At 36.4% G+C, this 23,394-nt stretch overlaps 1 long non-coding RNA gene across 9 annotated transcripts in view; it reads left to right on the forward strand.

Moving 5' to 3' along the window:
• Nucleotides 1-1,624: 1,624 nt before the first annotated feature.
• LOC126644644 (uncharacterized) overlaps nt 1,625-23,394 on the forward strand; it is a 71,665-nt gene continuing 49,895 nt past the window's right edge. For 2 of the 9 annotated variants that reach the window (XR_007629978.1, XR_007629981.1), the window contains exons 1-2: nt 6,153-6,742; nt 17,853-17,907. This is a non-coding gene — a long non-coding RNA (uncharacterized LOC126644644). The other 7 variants (XR_007629975.1, XR_007629983.1, XR_007629979.1 and 4 more) reach the window with 7 other exon arrangements.

Below are 23,394 nucleotides of genomic sequence, written 5' to 3' on the forward strand. Positions count from 1 at the left end.
GACTCCATATTACTGTGGAACTGTTCCTATTCAAATCACTCTGGGAACTTTCAGATTTCTGTACACAGAGAGGAATGTTGATAAGGTAATAAATTCTAATATATTTTTGGTAATGCTATTAGGTGGTATTGGAAAAAAGTGAGGGAGACAATTTACTAAACCAAGAGTATCTCCAGGTTCTTATAAGTCTACTAACTGGAGAGGGTTTATGGGTCACAGATACCAAGGGGAAGAGGAATGATGGTCTATGGCAGTGGCTCAGTGTGGTGAGAAGTCATTGCTCCAGCTAGAGGAAATGAGTTTCCACTCACGCTGCTCAGGTGCAGGAGATTGTCAGAGAAATTCACACTATGAACAGATCTTTTAATGACTTTCCTCATGTGGGTTTTATTAGCAATAAAAACATTAAAGTTTCACAGTTTGCTTCATTGTATTTTCAGAAATATTTGACAGGTACATGCCTGGTTGATATATTCATTCTTGGAAATCCATTGAATTTCTGTATTTGCTTGTACATTGGCAAAAATAAAATCATCCTTTTAAACTTCAAGACAAGCACTTAACTTCTGTTTTCATACTGATTAAGATGAGTCTACATAATCTTCAAAAATAGAGAAACATGTTCAGGACAGCTAAAATCTTAGCTAAACTTTTAAACGTGAACAAAAAAAAAAATCTGAGATTTTATTCTTAGGGTAATGAACTTATATTAAAAATGTTTTCCATTTTAAAAATATTACAGAATAACAGAATCAACTAGGTTGGAAAATACCTCTGAGATCATCAAGTCCAACCTTTGACTTAATACCACCTTGTCTACTAGACCATGGCACTAAGTGCCACATCCAGTCTCTGCTTAAATACCTCCAGGGATGATGACTCCACCACCTCCCTGGGCAGCCTATTCCGATGCCTGATTATTCTCTCTGTAGAGAGCTTCTTCCTGATGTCTACCCTAAACCTCCCCTGGCAGAGCTTAAGACTACACCCTCTTGTCCTACTTCTGATTGCCTGGGAGAAGAGACCACCGCCCATCTGGCTACAACCTCTTCTCAGGTAGTTGTAGAGAGTGATGAGGTCACCCCTGAGCCTCCTCTTCTCCAGACTAAACAACCTCAGCTCCCTCAGCCTCTCCTCACAGGGCTTGTGCTTGAGTCCATTCACCAACCTCGTTGCCCTTCTTTGGATGCTCTCTAGCACCTCAGTATCCTTCCTAAATTGAGGGGTTAAGGACTGGACACAGCACTCCAGGTGTGGCCTCACCAGTGCTGAGTACAGGGGAAGGATCACTTCCCTGCTCCTGCTGGCCACACTGTTCCTTATACAGGCCAGGATGCCATTGGCCTTCTTGGCCACTGAGGCACACTGCTGGCTTCCTACATAAGAATCTCCCTTCATAAGAACTAACAAAGATTTACTTAATCTTTCTAAGATTTGTTACTGGTAGCTCCATACTGGGCACCCAAGTTCTTAAATATCACATGTCATGTCCCTCCAAAGTCTTGATATTTAAGTAATGAATACATTTGAGGTTTGTTTTTTGTGGTTTTGTTGTTGTTGTTGTTGTTGTTGTTTTTCTTTTCTCAATGTGTTTGGTTTATTTTCAGTATAACTAGCTTTCTGTTTAAGGTGTCAGGACTTGAAAAGTTTCATTATAGAGGCTAAAAAGAGTCTAAAAGTCACTGAGTGCAACATTCTGCTACTCTTGGTCTAGCAATACCTTTTTTCTTATAGGAAAAAGGATAAATGAGACCAATGTTTTGCTAGATATAATTATACTAATAAAGAGAAGCTGTTTAAGATTGCCCTTATGGAAGGTAATTTAATTAAAGCTTAATTTGAAATAGCAGTCTTCATACTTCTAGGGCATGAAAAAATTTAAAAAACAGAAAAGAGTTCAGTCAACTCAGAGAAGTCAAGTGGTATATTTTTGGGGACAGTAACCAAAAGCAAAAGTATTAGAGTGAGCTGATACATTTAAAGAAATAAAAGTAAGGGCATAATTAAAAATTATCTTATTGCAGAGGAAAAATAGGAAGACTATCAAGAGATCAGTTTGAATAAATCATTCACCCTTCTTAGACAAGAGAATGAGAAATATTAAGTATAGGACTAAGTTCAGTTTACTAAGGAAGAATTAAAAAATAAAGCACAGGTGTTTAGGGACGAAAATATAAATTATAAAGAGAAAAAAAAGGACATAAGGATGCGACTGGATGTGGCACTTAGTACCATGATCTAGTAACCACGACAGTGTTGGATCAAGGTTTGGACTTTATGATCTCAGAGGTCTTTTCCAACCCTGTTGATTCTATGATTCTGTGATTGTATGACTGCCAGTGCAACTTTTTTGTTCATATATACATAGACATTGGAGGTATCGACATTGTGGTGGGTTGACCTTGGCTGGATGCCAGGTGCCCACCCAGCCACTCTATCACTTGCCTTCCCAGCTGGACAGGGGAGAGAGTAAGATGGAAAACAACCCATGGGTACAGGTTAGGCAGTTTATTTAAACCAAAAGCAAAGCGAAAGCTTGTGCATGCAAAACCAAAGCAAACGATAACACAGTTTATTCTCTACTTCCCATCAGCAGCAATGGTTGGCCACTTCCAAGAATCAAGGCCTCAGCACGTGTGACTGTTCCTCAGCAGGCATCCATTGGAGACAATGAATGCCTGCCTTCCTGCTCCTTGCCTTAGCTTTTGTATCTGAGCTGACATCATATGGTGTGGAACATCCCTTTGGTCAGTTTGGGTCAGCTGACCTACTTGTGCCCCTCCTGGGATCTTGCCATCAGTTGAGGAAGGAATGTTCCAGTGCTGATGTTGTGCTCAGCAGTAGCCAAAACACTGGTGTGTTATCAACACCCTTCTGGCTACCAGTGCAAAGCACAGCACTGTGAGGGCTGCTATGGGGAAATGAATTCCATCCTAACCCTGACCCAATACAGACATCTATATATGTATATAAGAAAAGTGTGGCCATGTTATTCAGAGATGGGTGATGTCTTCTTAAAATGATTTATTCCAAACTGATTCAGATGAAACATGGAAACTAGTTTAGATAGTCCTCAGATCTTCACTTGTCACTTCCCAATGTAATTTGCAGTTTTACTATTTTATCTGTTTTTTTTACTCCAATAAGTGCTAAGTTTAGCAGTAAGGGAGGGAAAAGGATACCTGACTCTTAAGGAGGTTTGAGGGATAGTGCAAGAGCAAACTAAAAGCCAGGGCTTAGTGCATATACTGTGCTATGCAAAGTACTCTCTTGTGTTTTGCAAATCCCAAAAATTCTCCAAGGTTCTCTGCCTGCCTGTCTACAGTGAAGTGCATTAGGGAGTGCACTCATTCCCTTTTCAGTTCTTAGAAGCTGCAATTCACTGAGAATTTTTTTCTGTGGTGCTTTAAGGGATTGTATCAATACCCTTGCTATACCAGAACACATGTTAAGAGTGATTCTACCCTCTGCATTAAGAGGTGGCAAACCTAAGGGAAAAGGACATACACTAAAACTTGCAGAATTCCTCAGTACTCAGCAAACCTTTGCCAGCCTGACTTATGAAAGAGCAGACTGACCACCTAAATCATCATAAGAGTTCCCTTACTTTCTAACTCAGCAATCACAGAAGGACTATTAAATACACCTCTGGGAAACTTAAGGTTTATTGATGCATGCTTGATGTGAATTTTAAGTCCAGCTTGTAGTACATGTCCAGAATGTTGATTGACTGATATGCTCTGCAAAAAAATCTTCAAGAACAAAGTTTAATTCTTAGGTGAAGGCTATTATGAAAGACAGAGATTTTCTTTTTGTCATGATCAGCTAAATCAACAGTAACATCTTGTCCATCAGGGATCTGAAACCTACTCTGAGTAAAATGCATGGTTGCAGTTTCCCGCAGCCTTCCTCTGATGACTGCAGGCAAAAAAGGAAGATTTTGGAAAGAGTGGGAAGAGTCCTCTTCCTGTAAACCCTTTCCTGGATTCAAAGGCTTGAATCCACAAATGATGTATCATGCTAGCTAAATATTTAGAAAACATAGATGTATATAGACTAAAAAGTGCCATAGAATTTATATTCTCCATTTGACTTTCAGGCCAGTATAGTGCTTTGAGAATTAGACATTATTTTAATTGTACTGATTCCTAAGTGAAATTCAGTCCTGACTCTCTATTAAAAAGAACACCCATTAAGTGCTTTCCTATATTTAGAGGAGGATAAATTTATGGTTTGTGTGTCACAAGACATCCCAGCCTCAAGTGATGAGCTGTGTATACCACTGACAAGGCTCTTCACATCAAAAATATACCTATACATTAACAGTGTAAAAGAAAGGTAACTGTTGTGCAAGACAAATGCTGTTCCCTCTTTAATATGCGTCATACACTTGCAATGGCAATAAAAAGGGACTGAAAAAAACCAGATGGCAAAACTATTATTTGGAACAATGCTAACAAGTGTCTCTGCTTCCCTGGTTTTTGTAACACTTGTAAACATGGAGGAGCCTATACTCATTCCAAAACATTAAGGTCTGGGAAGGCTAAAGTCTTGCGACCTCCAGTGATGAAGCATTAGAAACAAATTTAATAAGAAAAACACTCTTGGATGACAAAAACAGTGGCAATGCTGAGCCACATATTTTTGGTTTAATGTGGGATGTATTACATCAGCCACAGATATATTCTCTTAGCCGTATTTCATAGCTTTCACTATGTTCAGACAAAATACCTCCAGACTGACAGTGGAACATATGAACATCATAAATGTTCTAGCACGGAGTTCTAGCTTTTCTTTAACAGAGTTTTGCTAACCTCTTGCCTAACCTCTCCTGTATTTAATTCAATAGCTAAAAAAGTATAAGGGAAAAAGAAACAAGTAATAGACATCAGACTTGTTTAGCAGCAGAAGAGAGTACACAGACTTATCGCCATGTTCTTTATTCCTGAAATTTCAATTTGATGAAGTGCATCACAACTTGGCACAGGTGATATATGAACATTATCATTCCTCAAGTCATACTAAAATAGGAACAGTTGTGACTGATATGTTGGCTCTTTTGTGTCAATTGAGAAAATAGGAGTTGAGTTGAAACAGATGACACTGACTGAGTGTTGCTATGGGCACATTTGACAATAAGCATGTTATAATGGCTCAAGTTCTTGAATGCTGTCAGTAGCATTTAGAGTTACAGGAATTTACTGATCTGTTGGAGTAGCAAACAGAAATATTTCGGGATTTTCTCACCAGAACAGTGAAAAAAAAAAAGCCATAAGCATATGAGTCATTTTTACTGGTGTTCCAAGGACACCAGGGCCAATTTTTGAGAATGAATGGATTTCCAAAATGAATGGAAAATAGCATATTTAGTGAAAAGTGATAGCTGTCATAATACAAGATCTACAGCACATTGTGACAACTATGCACACTGTGAGGGGAAGAAAAAAACACACAAGAGGTAGTATTTTACAGTATGTGGCAGTGTTTTCCCATATAAACTGTCTGAGTACAAGAACTGAACAAATTTTGCAAGTCTGGCGAAAGATAGTAAGAGAGTTCTGACATACATCATCATTTCATGGTTGTTCCTCGCTATTGGCATTTCTTGCACAGTTATGATGCCCAGAAATTAAACAGTGACATTCTTTCAGGGGTGAGATTCAAAGGCCTCACTGTAGCTAACAGTTCTAAATTAATTTTCTAGGGAATAAATAAATAAAATATAAAATTTTTGAGACTGAGGAGGCAGGAATTAGAAATAACAAAAGCTAGGAGTTCACAAAGTGTAGGAGGTGTTCATTGTGCTCAGGTCAAAACAAATGCTGCAAAAACTGTTCAACAAAGATGTTTTGCATCTTCAAAAATGTTGACATGTTATGGTATTTGGGTTACATATTTGGGAAAACTGAATTTCCTGAAGAATCAGAGTTTTTTCTTCTGTCTAACTTTGGCCAGTATTCCAGGATGTATCCATGTGCTAAAACACTTTTTATTTTGTAGATAATACTTCCCCTCTGATGAAAGGTTTTTTGAGTTACTATGAATTAAATACTTGCTGATTCCCTTGAAGAATCCAAGAACAGCAACTCTGCTGAGCCAGTGACAAAATGATAGAGAATATGGAGATATCAGAAGGTGTGTTCCTGTTTTTTTCTAGTAGGTCCTTTTGTTTACTACTTAACTGTAGTTGGAAGAAGACTTGCTGTCAACTCTCTGTGTTTCCTTGTTTTGTTGGGTTACTTTCATTGGCTTGCACAGTACCAAACAAAGGCTTTCCATGGTGTTTGTGAAAAAATGTGTTTATTATTTTCTCCAAAATGCAACCAGTCTCAGAAGAAAAAGTGGTAGCCTAACTACTGTTGAACTGCACCAAATTATCTCCCAATTACGACATAATTCAGAATTACATATCATAAGGGGTTGCTTTAAATACAAGTTTATGAAAAAGTTCAATTTCATGCTTAAGTCTTTCATTAACCTAATTTCCCTACTTTTCTAACTCAATAATAACTTAATGAAAATAAATTTTAAAATTGTTTTGGAGTGTGCGGGTGGATTGTTTACAGTGATTATTTTCCAGTTGGGCAGACTTGGAAAAAATTACTTCTGCAGTTCCCAGTAACATTCATGAACCAGTTCATAAGTGACCAGGAGTCAGGGTGTGGGATCAAAGGGGATCAAAGGGGATCAAGGAATGAGCAGAGCATTGGCTTTCGTTTAGGTTCTCAGCTTGAACATTAAGGTAAGTAGGATAAACACCGCTATTTGCACTGACACAGGCAGTGCTAAATAACAACTGGAAAGCAGTGTCACCCTGGAGCCTTTTGCAGTGCATGTCAACATTAGCATTATTGGCTCATTGTTCTCACAAGCAGTCTCACATTTTCTCATACCCAACAGACTTAGCAACAGCTATAGCTCCCATAACAGTTGCTGCTATGGAGCAAGACAGAAAATTGGGCTTCAGAGACACTGTACCTCTCAGATCACACTTACCTGTGCATTTTACAGGACAGAATCTAGTTCAATACGTACATTTGCAGTCATCCAGATGTTTTTCTAGCAGCTATAGATTCTACTGAGCCTTTGAAAGTAGGGCTTATTATTTCATTTATGCTGTCTGGAGCTCTGGGTGCTGTAGGAGTGAAGGGAAACTGGTATGGATCTAGCAATGGCATTTACAATAAGGCAGGTACATGATAGGACTGCAGCTGAAGGCAGAGCTGTTCAAAAGCTTGATGAAAGTGAGTGAAATCTGGAGAGCTGACACTGAGATGTGACACCAGGAGCCAAAAGACATCAGAAAACCCGAAAAAATCAGTCAGAAATAGCTAAAAGTTGTGGACAAGAAATGTTAACAACCTCTGAAAATGGTCTGTCAGGGAATGCACCAGATATTTCAGGATAAAAAGAGAAGCTGAGGGAACAGAAGCTGTTGGGAATATAAATATAGGCAGTACACTGGGGAGGGTGTGGAGCAATGTGAATAATTAAAATATTGAATTTACATCTATAAAATAATTCAGCATAAAATACTAATGAGGGCATAATTTTGAGTCCTTAACCTCTGATTGCCTAGAATTCAGTTGTCATTTACCAAAATCTTTCCATTGTTCTTTTTGAAGTAACAAATGCATTCTTTAAAAGGAAATTTTATATGCGACAAGAATGCTATCTTCAGTTTTCAGTTGATTGTGATTCTAGTGATATACATGTGGGCACTGTGGCAATAAAGATTCAGGGAAACCTACTCACCATAGAAAATAAACCCCACATTCATTACCAAATACTCAGTCTGGCATGTATACATCTGTTGTACAATTATTGCAAATGACACACTGGGCTGGTTGTGACTTTTTTTTCACCTCAGTCGTTGCTCTTACCATAAATTAGTATTGTTGGAATGGCTCCATTTTGTCTTTCTACCAGATCATTGTCTCTTGCTTACTATATTAATGTATGAACTTTTAATATAAAAGCAATATCAACAGAGATAAAAAGGTGATTTTTAGCTGATGTAAAACTACTTGGCAAAAAGGATCTATGTAAAAGCAATAATTATCTAAATTGGAGGTAATGCTGTTACTTAGTGTTTGTGAACATTACCTCCATTAGTAGAATATTTCTAAAAGAGAATAATGGTTTTTCAGTAAGGTACATCTGCTGACAGGGAGACAGATCACCCTTCTGTATTGCATCAGATCATAGACTGTCATGTGTCTTTGTTAATACAGTAAGTAGATCAAAACTGTAAAGCTGTACAGCTCTTTTTTATTTCATGAAACAAAACCAAAATTACTTAGATTAATATGTTTTTTGAGCTTTACTGCAAATTAATTTTTATTATGATAATGATATTTATTAAGTTAATTATATTAGTTCCCAGACATGCTACCTGAAACCAGAGCCCTAATGTACCAGACATTGCAAAAATAAGAAATATAGAACAAAAGTTAAAGGCTGTTTGCAGAAGGAGGCTGTATAAAACTTTACATTCTCAACTGGAACTTCAAGCAGGACTGTAGATTTCTCATACTTCACATTCAAGTGGCCTCAGCAGCATGTCCTATGGATGTCTATGCCTTGCATTAAAAGTTAAAAAGTGGGTCAGGGTTATAAAAACTTTATAAACTATATATATTTATAAAATACTTTAGCATAACCCGAAGAACCCAGAGTGGGTAAAGAGTAAGTACACCTGGAATACCAAATGGCTCACAAGCATTCTCATAAAATATAATTTTATCACGATATTAAAGTCTCTATGCTTATTCTTGAACATGAAGATTAGGATAAGATAAAGAATCTCACTTTTGCCATTTCTTACCTTATAAGTGCTTGTTTTGGTTTTTGTTTTTATGTCTTCTGCATACATTTTGAAGGAATTTTCCAGATTGTCAAAGCAAAGTGCAAAAATATGTATTCCAATAAATATCACTGTATTAACACCAAAATGCTCAGAATCTTTAGGTCTTGTATGTGGACCTTTCTTGTTTGAGTCTGTGAAGTAGCTGAAAGTGGGAACAGGTTGGCATGCAGTAGGAAAGAAAAGAAGCACACTAGAAAACCATCTCAAATTATCCTTGTGTGTGTGTGTGTGTGTGTGTGTGTGTTCAACAGGGGTTTGCCTAGAACACATAATGTCAGACTAATCTAATTCCTCTTTCTATTCCAGACTTACACAGATGAGAAACTGTAGGCTTTTGACAGCATTCAATGATATCCCAGTAAACAGATGAAGCAAACATTTTCTAGAAGAAACTGTTTAAGGTTTGAATGAAACTGGTCAGAAAACTACATTTGGATAGAAGGTGACAATTTTACACTGTCAAAGTGGGAAAGTTCAAAGACAAAGAGATTCAGTTGCAAACAGAAAGGATAAGAGAGCTGGGTAAAACAAAGACCCAAGCACATGTGCTATTAGTGTCATGTTCTTATAAGTAGTATCATACAGAGCCACACAAACAAAAACATGGTTTCTAAAATACATAAAAATCAGTAAGCTTTTATCTGGAGTACCATGGGTATGGTACTTAAAGAGAGATTGGACCTACATGAGTTCAGACAAAAAGAGCAACTGTAGTAAAGGTCTCAAAACCATGACTTACTAAGATTGACCCATTCTGTTTGATTCCTGGAGTCCTTGTCATGTCCTACTATTTTCCTGTTTTCATTTTCCTTACTGGGATTCCAGTTCCCTTCATTATTGACCTTCAGGAAATTTTCATCACCTCTGCCTTTGTCATTTTTCCTCCAGGTTGTCCATTCAAAATAGTTTTTTTCCTTTAGTTCTTGTCTCATCTATATTTGATTATTATAGTCACCCACATAGATTATTCCTGAGTACCTGTAACTAAGCAGAGTTACTGAAAACAGAAAAGAAGAGAGAGATAGTCAACATAAGGTACAGAGATTCAGTCAAAGTAAAATCTCAGAGAATGAGAAAACTCCAAGAGTTTTAGTAGTTAATAAACCACTATAAAGCATCTACCATATAATTGGTAACACAGTTTGTAAAGTTCTTATGTGAATAAAAAAATATTCGTTTCTTTCTGCTGTATTCCCAGTTCCTGCTCGCATGGCATATATTGCTTACAGAAAAAGGCAGAACACATTTCTACATCTCAAATAAAAATAAATAAATTAAATTCAGCCTGAGGCAGACACCTGGCATAAAAAATATTGACTCAAACAATTTAAGTTTAGTAACTTTGTAAATAACAGAAATCAAAGCCATATAATGGGAAGTGTTGAACAACCTTAGTAAAAAGCATTTGATGTCACAAGCTCTACCAATAATAATTTTTCCTTAATGTAGCTGTATCATATCCTTCAGCTTTCCAGATGGAGGCTTATTTCACAAATATCTTTGTCATTCTGAATAAAGTTGAATGAAAAGAATTTTGTGAGAACAGTGGGTGTTTATAAACAGAAGCTCAGGGAATAACCATGGTTAGAACATTCTTTTTTAATTTCTCTGATATTATAATTTTTTTTCCTAAGGCCACAAAAGATAATTTCTTTTCCTTAAAGTTTTAAAGTCTACTATTTTTAAATGATGACCCACTGCTGCACTCCTAAGAAAAAAAATTAACAATGAAGTGCCACTCTGACACAGGGGAAAAAAGAATTATTAGAGATATTATGCAAGTATTACACATTAATGTAGTGAAGAAAATAAACTGTCTTCTCTTGTGCATAAAATCTGTGCAGGAACAATTAAAGTTGTTTGGTTTTATTACTTCACTTCTCCTGGTGTTACACAATATTCAGTAGGAGCGGAAAACTGTGGAGTGCTTTGCTATCCTTCTCTGTGTGTGAATTCAGGGGGAGCTTTGAGCTTTGTGTTCTTCTGAGCAACAGAAATAAGACTCTGATGTTTTTGGCAAAATTTCTGTCTTCACTTAATTGTGGCATTTGACTTCTTATTTGCTGCTCTGACAGAAAAGTTTTGTCTTGTTTGCAGTCCTATTCATGCCATGCTCAGATGCTTTTCACCTTTATAACCTTCATCTTATATAGTCCTAATGACAACAATACATGTATCTTACACAAAGATCAAACTGTAAAATATATTTTCAACAATTTCTGTTAAAATGTCATATAGATTATCAGATAATTACCATAAATCCATTGCAACTTTTACCAAGGTCAATGTTTAGTTTCTTGCCATCACTGCCAATAAACGGTATAATTCTCCCTTCCCTAGATATTGACTGTCATTCCTTCCTTCTTCGTTGTTGCTTTACAGTTCCCTTTATGTAAATATACCATCTTGCAACTACTAGAAATAATTGTGTCTCATGGAAGGCACACAATTCTAAGTTACGCATGAGTGTAAGGAGTTTTTGACCTTTTCTGGCCCAAGGATGTCTGTATCTGTCTCCAACAACAGAGGTCAGAAACCCAGAATTTTCGCAAAGGTGATATTCTCAGCTTCAGACAAAAGTTGAATAGGCTCAGAATGGCATTTTCAGAAGTTCCTGGTCCTATTTCAAAAGTGATCCATGGAGATACTCTATTGTCTGAAATATCAAGTTAGGGCTGAGAACAATTTATTAAAATTGTTCAAGCCCTTTAAGAAGGAAGTAGTAAACTACCTTAAGACTAATTGGAAGGTTTAAAAAGGTGATATTAATGTGATGCTACCTGTTCTGGTGAGAATGTTTCTATTTCAAAAATCCTCCAGAAATTACTCTAAAAAATATTGTTTATCTTCCTACATATGATTTATAAAATTTAAGAGTTGTATCTTGGAGAGATAAGACAGAGAATTGTCATTCATTTATTGATGAATAAGGAAGCTTTGGACTTAGATGTCTCACCTTTAAAACTCTTTGACTTCTTCTATTTGATTTATAAACTTTGTTCATGTAAAAGGAGCAAAATTATTTCATACTTGAAACATGTAAAAGGCACAATGTGATTTGCCTTATTGGCATACATATAGGAATATGCATTTATACATACTTAGACTGATATATCTTGGCTCTATTTTTGTAAGTAATATGCTATTTCAACACTAATCAACTAAAATATTTTCCTAAATTTCCTTTCTAGGAGGATTGTTGGATCATAAAACATGAAAAAATTGAAATTGTTTCCTTTAACTGAGTACTGAAATTGTGTCAGTGGATTACTTGTTGTCAGGATGTTTAACAAAGGACTTTCTTCCTTGGTTTAGATAATTTTATTATGGAAATTATTATGAAATATATTTTACTATGAAAATATCATGATTTTTCACTTTTAAATTGCATTAATTTCATAATTGTGGTGAATTCCAGAGGTTTGCCTATTATAAGTGTACTGTATTGACAATGGTTTATACTCAAGATGCTCGTCACCTTTCAACAGCAGAGCTCATAAGGTCCTGTAAAAGACAGCCTGAATAAAACAGAATTAGAACAGAACTTAACCACCCAGGAAAATAAGGTTAAATCCCATCAACTTCCACTAATAACTAGTAAATATTGTCAATATCTCCCTTGTTACTCAAGTGACAAGCAATAACACAGGTCAGTTCGACTCACAGGTTATCTAAATGCCTGTCCTTGACGCTTTCACCCATAGCAGAGCCCTTTGTATTACTCATTCACTTATCATCCTTTTCCCCTCCCCTATGGATCATTTATGAGGACTGCAAATAAAAGAACTCACATAAATGCGCAGTGGACAGCAGCCTTTGAATATTTGATGCAGGTAACCTTCCAGAGTATTGAAATGGGTACTAGAAATTTAAAGCTTTAAGTGAGGCCCAGAGAACAGAATATTGGTCAAGATTCTTGTATGTTCTCCCATTTTAAACATTTTCAACCAACCTATAAACTGTATGTTGTTTGAAGAACTCGCAGACCTTTGTATGGCTGTTTATTTGTGAAATATTCTCCTTAATGGGGAGTAAGACATTAACTGATACAAGCAGCTATTATTCTTGGACTGAAGTTCAGAATGAATGTTGTCAACAACAGCAGGAAGTGTTGTTTTTTTAACATTGCAGTTCTGCAAATAAAAACCACAGGATTAATATCTCAATATAAAGGAAGAGTGGTAAGGATGCAAAGAGGCACTCATAAAATGGAAGTAAAGAGAAGTAAAATGACTTTGCAAACCCATGGAAGAACTGGGATCTCCACATTAAGTAATTCCCAAATAATTCTTCACTTCTGTAGGGCAAGGGAGGGGAAGAAAAGAGGGCTTGGTTAATCTCCTGCTAATGTTTGGCTTTTCAGAATGAAAATACTAAGACTTGGTAACATGGCTAACTGATCGTTTTGCTTGTGACACATGTGGTATGAAGACTATCAAAGGGACAAAATTCTAGCTAATCACTATATGACATTTTGGAAAGTTCCACAACTATTGTATATTATTTCTATCTAAAAATATATAAATATCAAAATTTCAAATCAGCAACAATTTTTAAGAAAGTTTACATAGCTATGAGGCATTTATTCAATACTTGGAGTATCTTCTTTATTTTGTGGAAAAGAAATTGTTGTTTCATAGGTTTTTTCTTGATTATTTGTTTATCTCAAGAAATTTGTCTTTGGCGCATTGTCCTTTCAGTTCAAATTGAACTCAAGATACAAGGTTACTCAATCTTTCTGACAGAAAGATTTATGTCTGTATAGCAAATGTCACAGCATATATCCAATCTGATATTGCTGATAGTAAAGAAGGTAAATTAATCACACTTCTGTAATGCTGAAATTGTGTAACTTTTCTTAAAGTGATCTTATTGCAAATAACCATCAGCTTCCTCTTACCAAAATGCAAATTGACCAGTTTGGTAGTTCAATGCTAATAGATACCTATTGAAATCTGTAGCTTATACTGTTTGCTAGTTTTATGTCTAAAACTATAAAAATATATAATAATCAAAAATAAGAGCAAGAACCTATTTGGCCACTCATAATAAAATAGTTAAATATCTGAAACGGTGCATTTCACAAGATCATGAATATTTTTCATAAACATACAGTCATACTTAGTTCACCACAGTTATTGTTCCCCATAGCATCAAAATGACTAACTGTTGATAGTAATCTGTTTTTGAAAAAAGTCACACTCATGTCTGACTGTTGCATGGGTTGGATTTATAAATGTAGTTGCTTCAGAAGCAGCAAGTTTGGCCTTAACCAGGTCATTTCTGTCAAATACTCAGATAACCAATGGCTGTGAAAATGTACTCACGTTCAATAACAGAACTGCTCTCCTAAGACCAAAAAGGCAACCAACTGTGGTAAAGTCACCATCTTGAAACCAGAAGGCTTTACGCAGGATCTCTAAAACTTAGATTTATCTCCTTGAGGCAACAAATTTTGCAGAAGTTTCTTATGTTCATGAAAAACCAGAGCTATAAGTAGAAATAACAGGTTTTGTTTAAAATTTTCAATATTTGCAACAGCATCATCAGATTTCATAAAAGAAATACAATTACATTCTCATCCCATCAAAGCATTAGGAAGCATAGCTTATGATTTAATTATTAAAATGTTGTCATTTTCAAAAATCAACAAGCTATGATCCCCATTCTTTAGTGTATTTTTTAAAGTACATCATACACTAGAGAAACATAGATAATACAATACAGAATTCTAGGCAATAAGACACCAATTTGGATAAGGAAAACTGTATTTACAATAGTAACTGCATATGATATGCATATTCTAATTTTATACTACTAAATAAGGAGATGGAGGGCAAGTGTCACGACAAATGCTACATGGGAACCACAGCAGGTGCACAGAACATAAGCTTCACATGGTTCTTTCTGGGGGGAGTTTAAGCACTGCTTCTTAAAATGTCTTCAATTCCTGCAGTGTTGTGGGTTAACCCTGGCTGGCAGCTCAGCACTACCGAACCACTTGCTCCCTCCCCACAGTGGGGTGGGGGAGAGAAAGAAAACTTGTGAGTTGAGATAAAGATAGTTTAATCATTAAACCAATGCAAAGCAAGGAATTAATTCGCTACTTCCTGTTGACAGGCAAGTGTTTATATATTTCCAAGAAAGCAGGGCTCCATTCTGAATAGCAGTTACTTGGGAAGACAAATTCCATCTCTCCTAACACATTCCCCCTTCATCCTTCTTCTATGCAGATATTATTGCTATGCATGGCATCATATAATAAGGAATATCTATCTGGTCAGTTGTCCCCGCCGTATCCTCTCCCAAATTCTTGTGCACCCTCAGCCTACACAGTGATGAGACAGTATGAGAAGCAGAAAAAAAGGGCCTTGATGATGTGCAAGTACTGCTTAACAATAGCTAAAACATCAGTGTGTTACCAATACTGTTTTGGCTTTACAAATCATAGCGCCATAGAAGTTACTATGAAGAGTTACTACTCTATCCCAGACAAAACCAGTACACTTGGTAGTATAGAGTGTGAGAGTAGAGAGCATTAGCCTAATAGTTTACATAAACTGCTCCCTTACAGCGTGCTTGTGGTAAAAAAACTCAGCTTCATACTGCTGTTACCACCATGCTACTTTTTCATAATCAGTGTGGTCACATAGCTTTTTCATGCACTTTTTTACATACAGGAGCATCTGCAGGCTTGTGTATTGTGCTTTAGGTACTTTCTGTGCATTTTGAATAATTATACTAAGTTTTGTAACTACACAATCACAACTTCCCTTATCTTGAAACTGTTCTCCTACTAAAAACCATGTGAAAAAAATAACAGATACTGTGTGAAAAAATAACAGATGTAAAGCCTTTGAATTATGTATTCTAGTCTGCTTTTAACTATCAACATTCAAATTTACGGGTGTTACTACAACTTCTGCCAAGCATTATATTACAGAATCAGAGAATTATTTGGGTGGGAAGAGACCTTAAAGATCATCTAGTTCCAACCCTCCTGCCCTGAGTAGGAACACCTTCCCGCCTTTACACCACTGCAATCCATTTTTTTTTTTGTTACTGTTTGCATGCAAATTCCAGTCTACCATCCTACTTACATACAAGATGTATCAGGATTTTTCTCTAAACTGTGTGTCAACTTTTATGTTATTAACAGTGCTTTCTCATATATTTTAAATGCTGTCATATCTTGTGTCATTTTCTAGAATCTTAGCTATTACATATATCATTTTGCTTTGAAATTTAAGCATATGCTAAAACTGTATAATTTACATTATAGGGCCACATTTTAAAATGTGAACTCTGGTAGCTGCAAAATCTGCAACTTTATATGCAGAAAATCTACATTAGCAGTTCACTGATACCCCTCTGAAAATGAATGTGCAATGTCTTGGGTGATTATTTGCAGATAAATCTGCATTAGCTGGATGTAAATATTAAACATGGAACTCAATCTTGAAAAAAATCTTGCTCACTGATGAGAAATAAACTTTCAATTTGGAAGAGTTTATGTGAATCCTTCCCTGTGTCAAACCATGCAGCCTCAGTGGCTTAGGATCATAATACGGAAGACACATCAGCTTCAAAGGACTTTGTCAGAGTCTGGATTAGCACATGAAGAAAATCAATATCACCCACCCACACCATGTGCCAGATAATACAGCAGAGCTGCGAAGAGAGAGAAAGGACTCATCTGATGTGACAAAATTATGAACTTCTGTGGTGGGCTAACCTTGGCTGACTGTCAGATGCCCATCCAAGTGCTCTCTCCCTCCCTCAGCAGGCCAGCAGCTGAAAATAAGATGGAGAAGCATGTGGTTTGAGATACGGACAGGGAGGTTACTCACCAATCACTATCAGAGGCAGACCAGATTTGACTAGCAGAATATTAATTTAGTTTAATCCTAATTAAAAAAAGATATATTTTAAAGAAGGATAGAGAGAAACAAAGACAAAACTAAAAGCACTTTCCCATTATCCTATGCTTTCTTCCCAGGCTCAACTTCACTCCTTTGTTCCAAAATCTTGTACCTCCTCCCCACTCTACTAGCAGTAGAAGGAATATGGGGACTGGGAGATGTGGTCAGTTCATAACATTTTGTCCGTGCTGCTTCTTCCTCCTTACACTCTCCCCCTGCTCCAGCATGGACTCCCTCCCACTGGATAGTCCTTCACAAACTGCTCCATCGTATGTTCTTCCCATGTGGTGCAGTTCTTCATGAACTGCTCTAGCATAGGTCCATATGCCAGATTCCCCATCAGAAAACCTTCTCCATATGGTCTCCTCTCCACAGACTACAGCTCTTGCCAAAAGCGTGCTCTTACATGGTCTCTCCATCATCTACAGCTTCCATGAGGACAGGTCCACATGCTCTGGTGTGGTTTCCTCCACAGGCTGCAGAAAGACAACCATGGCACCTCCACAGGCTATGGGGGAATGTCTGCTCTGGTGCCTGGAGTGCTTCATCCTCTTCCTCTTCACTGACTTGGGAGCCTGCAGTTATTTCTCTTGCCTCTCTCACAGCTCATGCACAGTGTTTTTCTTATCCTTTCTCATGGATGTTTTCCCTGCAAGGCTCTGCCACTATTGCTGATAGACTCAGCTTCGGCCAGCAGCAAGTCTACAATAGATGTTTCCCCAGACTTTAATTAGAAAAGAGTAAATGGAAGCAATGAAGGTCACTGTTGAAAAGGCATGTTCTCATTGATAACAATATAATTTGTATCTGCTTTCAAGCTAAAGTATGCTTAAATGGCTAATTAGAACATCCAAATAAATACTTTTAGTGTAAAAAGCCTTTTCTTCCTGTAGACACATTTCTCAGGGACGTCTTTACTGCTGACTGTTCTTCAGGGAATTCATGTTTAAACAGATAGATAATTAAAAATCTGTTTAAATATTCCTGATTTTTGTTATGCTTAGCTTTTGATTAGCTTTAATCCTTATCTTTGCTTTATGTCTGTGTCTAATACTCTGCAGGACTCTCCTGAAATGCATTTCTGCAAAATTGTACGTGGGCAAATACTGCAACACAGTAAGTACAAGTATTTCACTGAATTTCAAAGAACTTTTTCTCAACCATTTTATGCTTCAAAATAAATATTTAAACAACAGTGTTTTCAGTTTTATACACTTTTTTCCCCTGAATAGCTTTTTATACAAGTAAGTGCACTCTTATACAAGCATAAACTTGTACTTCTCTTAGTTTTATCACTGGTTCTTTCATATCGCTTGGTACTTATTTTCCCACATTTTAATAGGCATCAGACCTAATAACAACAAAACATGTATGACAAATTAGAACAAGACATGCAACACAGTTAAAAACATACTACAAGTTGTAGTATACTTCTTCAAACTATTTGTATAAACAAAGCTGTTGCTTAGACTACTTATGTAATAAAACAACATATTTGTGGAAGCAGAATGGGTTTTATACAAAAAGGGTAAGTTTATTGGAAAACTTGTTGGTAATGAGTAAATACAGTTTCTCTACCACAGTACTTGGCATGTAGCTCTTTAAATCTAAAGAGCTGAGAAAATGCAACTAGACCTGTATTTATTTAAATAATTTGTTTTTCTCTAATTTTTGCTTTTTTTTCCCTATCTTCAGTTATTTACTGCTCTGATGGTTTTGCTGGATGGGGATATTCAGACTTCAGTTTTAGTCATCCAAATTCCTTCTAGCATGACTAAGGAAGGGGCTCACTGAACAGGCAGTGGTGCCCTTATGAACAGATGGCAGAAACTGATGCTGTTAGCATCAGATCACCCATTAAGCTCTGGTGAGACTGCAGGGGCTAATTCTGCATCCATCCCTATAGAGTATTACTTCTCAATGCACTGATTTAGCTATGCATGAGAAAACTGAAAGCAACTGCTGGAAAACCTTACTTCCCCCTCACCCTTTGATCATTTGAGCTTCAGATATGTTAAAAGACTGTATCATCCACAGGTAGAAGTGAAGAATTCAGTCTGATCTAAGAATTTAAAAAGGAGAACTGTACCTATCATTCCAGTAAAGGATCAAATAAATACATCATCATGCAGAGGAAAAAAAAGTTGTTGTTGAACAGTATATTTGGAGACAGTTGAGCTCCTCTACTTCTTTTCCAATAGAGAAGATAGGCTATGGCTTTAGGTGGAAAGAGAATACTCTGTTGTAGAGCCCACTGCCAAGGCCTGTGATTAGAAAATGAAATAACCACTTGTTCACTTTTCCTGGACTTTTTAAAAAATTATTATTTATGCATGCCTCTGCACTTTGAGTTACATGTTTTCTCTCAGTGATTATTTATTTCTACCATACAGCATGTGTAAAATCCTGCTGCCAGAGAACAGGTCCAGAGTAAGTTAATCATGTATATTATACTGCAGTTACACTGTGACCCTGTCTGCTTTTCTACCTTGTCAAAAGCGATTTAAAATTCCACCTTACACTTACCAGTAGCTGGGCTTGATTTCCTTGTGAAAGTTTTATTCATATCTGGTCATTCTCTGAAATAAGTAGCTACATGTTTGTTTAATGTTTCCTTGGCATATGGATTAGCTCCCAAACTGACAAGCTCTTTAGCACTCATGGCCTGAATTTCAGAATTCATTGCCAGAAATATATCAAAACATTTTCTCCTTCTTATCACGAGGGGAAAATACTGCTTCCTCAAGACACATTTATATTGGCTTTAGCTGCACATTCTTGGTATATTTTGAAATAACATGTTTTATCAAACAGTATATTGTCTAATTTAGTTTTGACAGCATCTATAATGAAACATTATGGCAGATACTTTAAAAGGAACAGACTGTATTGCAGAGAACTTTCACACAATATGTTGTGTACTATGACATGAGTGCCACTGAATTCTGAACAAACTATAAGCATGTGACTAAAATAGAAAAGATTTATAAAAATTTCTTTAGAGAAGCAAGTGTGACTGAAGAGAGGGAAGAACACTTTACAACATTGAACAGAAACTGTGATTTGCATACAGGGTAAAATGGGTGTTGGTACTCATAAGAACAGAGGATGTACTTGATTCTGTAACCATTTCTCACTGAAATCTTCTGCAGAAAGTAAGGCTGGGAAATAGTTACCATTTAAAATATTTATTACCAAAATTAGTTTCTGGTGTTAGCCTTCAAGGATATATTGAAGAAACTGCTTTCCATAGGCTTATTGAGGTCAAATGGGAATGGCTTCCAGAGGAAAGCTTTATGACAGTACTATGTGCTTACAGAACTGCTTCTTACTGGATAAATCAGACAGCATTAACAAAAGTAGAGCTTCTTTCTGCTAGTAAAGTAAATACCTTTCTAAGTATTTCAAGGTGTACGTAACCTGTAGGTCACCCAGTCTGATAATACCTGTACCAAGAAAGCTATTGCACCATATTTCCACTTGCTGTGGATTTGTGTGCTTGGTTTCCTTTGCATACCAAAGAAGAAATGGGAGCAGAAATCACAGAGAGGAAGATAATGAGAATAGCAAATGCTCTTATTCTGTCATGTTGAGGAACTGGGACACAAATGAGAAGACTTCAGGTCAAAGGCCATCTCAGCATAAATCTCTTTTGTTAAACTGACGGAACTTTGGAGAACCATATAATTAAGAAGTGGCTTCAAATACCTTCTTCAGGCACCTGTATTATTCAACAGACTGGTTTGCTGCTGAATGTGAAAAGTCCTTATGCCTCAAAACGTCCAGAAGTTTCCACAGTAGTGCTGTTTAGCTCCTCCAAATGTTAACCACCAGTCCAATCTACAACCTGCTGGTAGCTCAGATAATGGCACACCGTTTCTCACCATGATCTCATTTGTTACTCTGGTGTGAGTGTGTTTGCATTTTCATTTCTGAAGAGTCTTTAATGAGTAGAAATCATATGTATTTTATATAATATTTATTTTTATCATTTTATCATATTTATTAGCAATACAGTGTTCCCAGATTCTCATGAGTAGGACATTTATGGGGATATATGTCATCTAATTTATGCCTCTGTTACAAAAAAGTATTTATTTGCACAAAATGGACCAGTTTCAACACAAAATATCTACAGAGGGCCTTTTGGAAAGATTAATATAGTTAACAGATTTTGAAAGGGGATATGAATCTTAGTGTTTCTTCTTAACATCTCCTCATGAATTTATGTTTTCTTGACCATTTTGACCACCTCACTCAATGCCTGTCTTTGAACATTTCTCTTGCTGTGCCTCACAGCTCAGGCAGGTTTCAGTATTGCAAATTCTTTTACATGCCTAGGCTTAGTCCAGTCAAAGTCCACAGCTCTCAACACTTACAAACCCCACTGACGACACTACACCTTTGAATTCTCTTTTAAGATATCATTATCTGTTCCTGAAATGTTTTTCTACTTTAACAGTATGATGTGGCAAATCATTACTCTTGGGCATAACTAAGTGCACATAACTTTCTCATATGTTGACAAAGCTGTCATCAAATAATTATTCACCAGTAAGTTTTCACTGTCTTCATGTATGTATTGTCATCACTCATCAATAGTCAAACTGAATTTAGTAAAGTTCACAAGAAATTGAAATAAACCTCCGTGGCAGGAAAACTTAGGTTCCAATTTTTGAAATTGCAATGCTTATCTGTAAGGTTTTTTAATTTATTTTGCATAATTCTTCTTAGCATCCTATTCCCCTTCACATACACCTTCTACTACCTAAACTGCAAATAACAACTCAGACAATGTTTGGAAGTATAAATTTTACCATAACACATGAGCAAGATAATATAAAGCTGACATCATCAAGAGAAGGATTTATTTACCTTTATTTACAGATTACAGGAACATCCATCTAGACTTGCAGTTCTTTTTACAGCTAAGCATTATAATTGCAGAATTCAAATTAAACTACTGAATTCCATTACCACACTCATAATGTCAAAAGCACACAAATTCTGAAATCCAAGTACCCTATATAACTAAAAAAATTCTTCTCCATTTTCATTTACCATCTCCATAAATGCTCATGAAAACAATAGATGAGCTAACATATCTACTCCCTCTCTCTCACCAAGGTATACTGCAAAAGCATTTATCTTTCAAATTGACTCAATGCACTATTAAAGCTCTTATTGATACAAAGTGAATGCATAGGAGCCAAGAAGCCTCAGTTTCATAACTGAGCAGAAAAATCACAAAGAAGTTGAATGTATCTTTTGAGAAGAAAAATGAAAGATTCTTCTGGAAAACACAAGCTGCTGATTCCATGTCTAATTTGAGTCTTTTTCATGATGCCTACCTTTACCCTCAGAATATGGTTGGAACCAACAAACAGGTAACAGGAATGGGTCGTTCTGTAGCATTTTTGAGCTATTCTGATAAAAGCTGACACTCAAAAAGATGACAGAGATGTTTTCAGCATTTCAAAATGTACTGAAAGTATGGGAGGTGGTGGCACTGAATCTGTGGAAGTGAGGTGCTGTTCTGTTAAATGTTTACTGGTCCTGATAACATTATGAAATAGGTTTCAGTATAGCAATTGCAGAGAACAGTTCTGTTATTCCCTGCTTCCACCCTTGCAAATGATCAAAGTACATATGAGGGTATTAGTCTCTTCAGAAACTTTTACTGGTGGAAGCTTTACACTTTTTTTTGGTCTTAAAGACAATACCATTAACATTATTCAATCTAAGAGTGCACTCTAGTTCTTAAGAGCTTAAGAGGTAATAGCAGAAGTGAGGTATCAGATGTCTATGCTTTTCCCCCAGCATGAATGACATTTTGATAGAAACGGTCAACAACCCATTTTAGGTCAGGAGAAGAACAATTCCAAGTGCTGCATGTGGAAAGTGCTTTAGTCTTATGAAACACCACCCTGCTAAGTCTATCTTGCTTGTCTCTGATGTTTTAATGTATTCCACTTGTTCTATTACCTCCTTTTAAATATAACAGTCCCATCTTCCAATGTTTAAACCTACATGTTGTTCACAGACAGCTGTACCTCTTTCATGCACTCATTGGGCTATTTGAAAATCTATGCTGAAATAAGCACTCAGAGTCAAAACTAAAAATGCAGTCTGAGGTCTGCATTTTGACCAGATATGCCTTCCAGTTTCTAGCAGAAAACAATTGGTAACAGCACACACCAATTCCAACTTGATAATATACTAACATAGTGGGATAAGTAACCTTGGAAATTTGCATTTGAACACATATTTGCTAGTTCATTGCTACAAAAGATTCCTTTTCTGGTCTGGCAAACTTCAAATAACTTTTTAGAACTGAAACAGGGATGAACCACATCTGGAAAACACTGGTCTTGCCAGACAACCTCACTTCTGCAGAGCTACCTTTGGGAATTTCACCAGGAAGAGTGCCTTACCCATACAAACCAGAAAAAAACTAAAGAGATTTCACAGAGACATTTATCAATATGCAGCCTTTATCTTCGTGTTTTAAAGTGTTTAAAAGATCTGAGGTCTTCTTAGGTACAATATATGTTAAAACATTGGACTGGGAAAACTGAGATATAGTTATAAGGAACTGAATGG

The sequence above is a fragment of the Myiozetetes cayanensis genome, unplaced genomic scaffold (assembly GCF_022539395.1).
Source record: "Myiozetetes cayanensis isolate MyiCay16 unplaced genomic scaffold, myiCay2020 scf3, whole genome shotgun sequence".
Classification (NCBI taxonomy): Eukaryota; Metazoa; Chordata; class Aves; order Passeriformes; family Tyrannidae; genus Myiozetetes; species Myiozetetes cayanensis.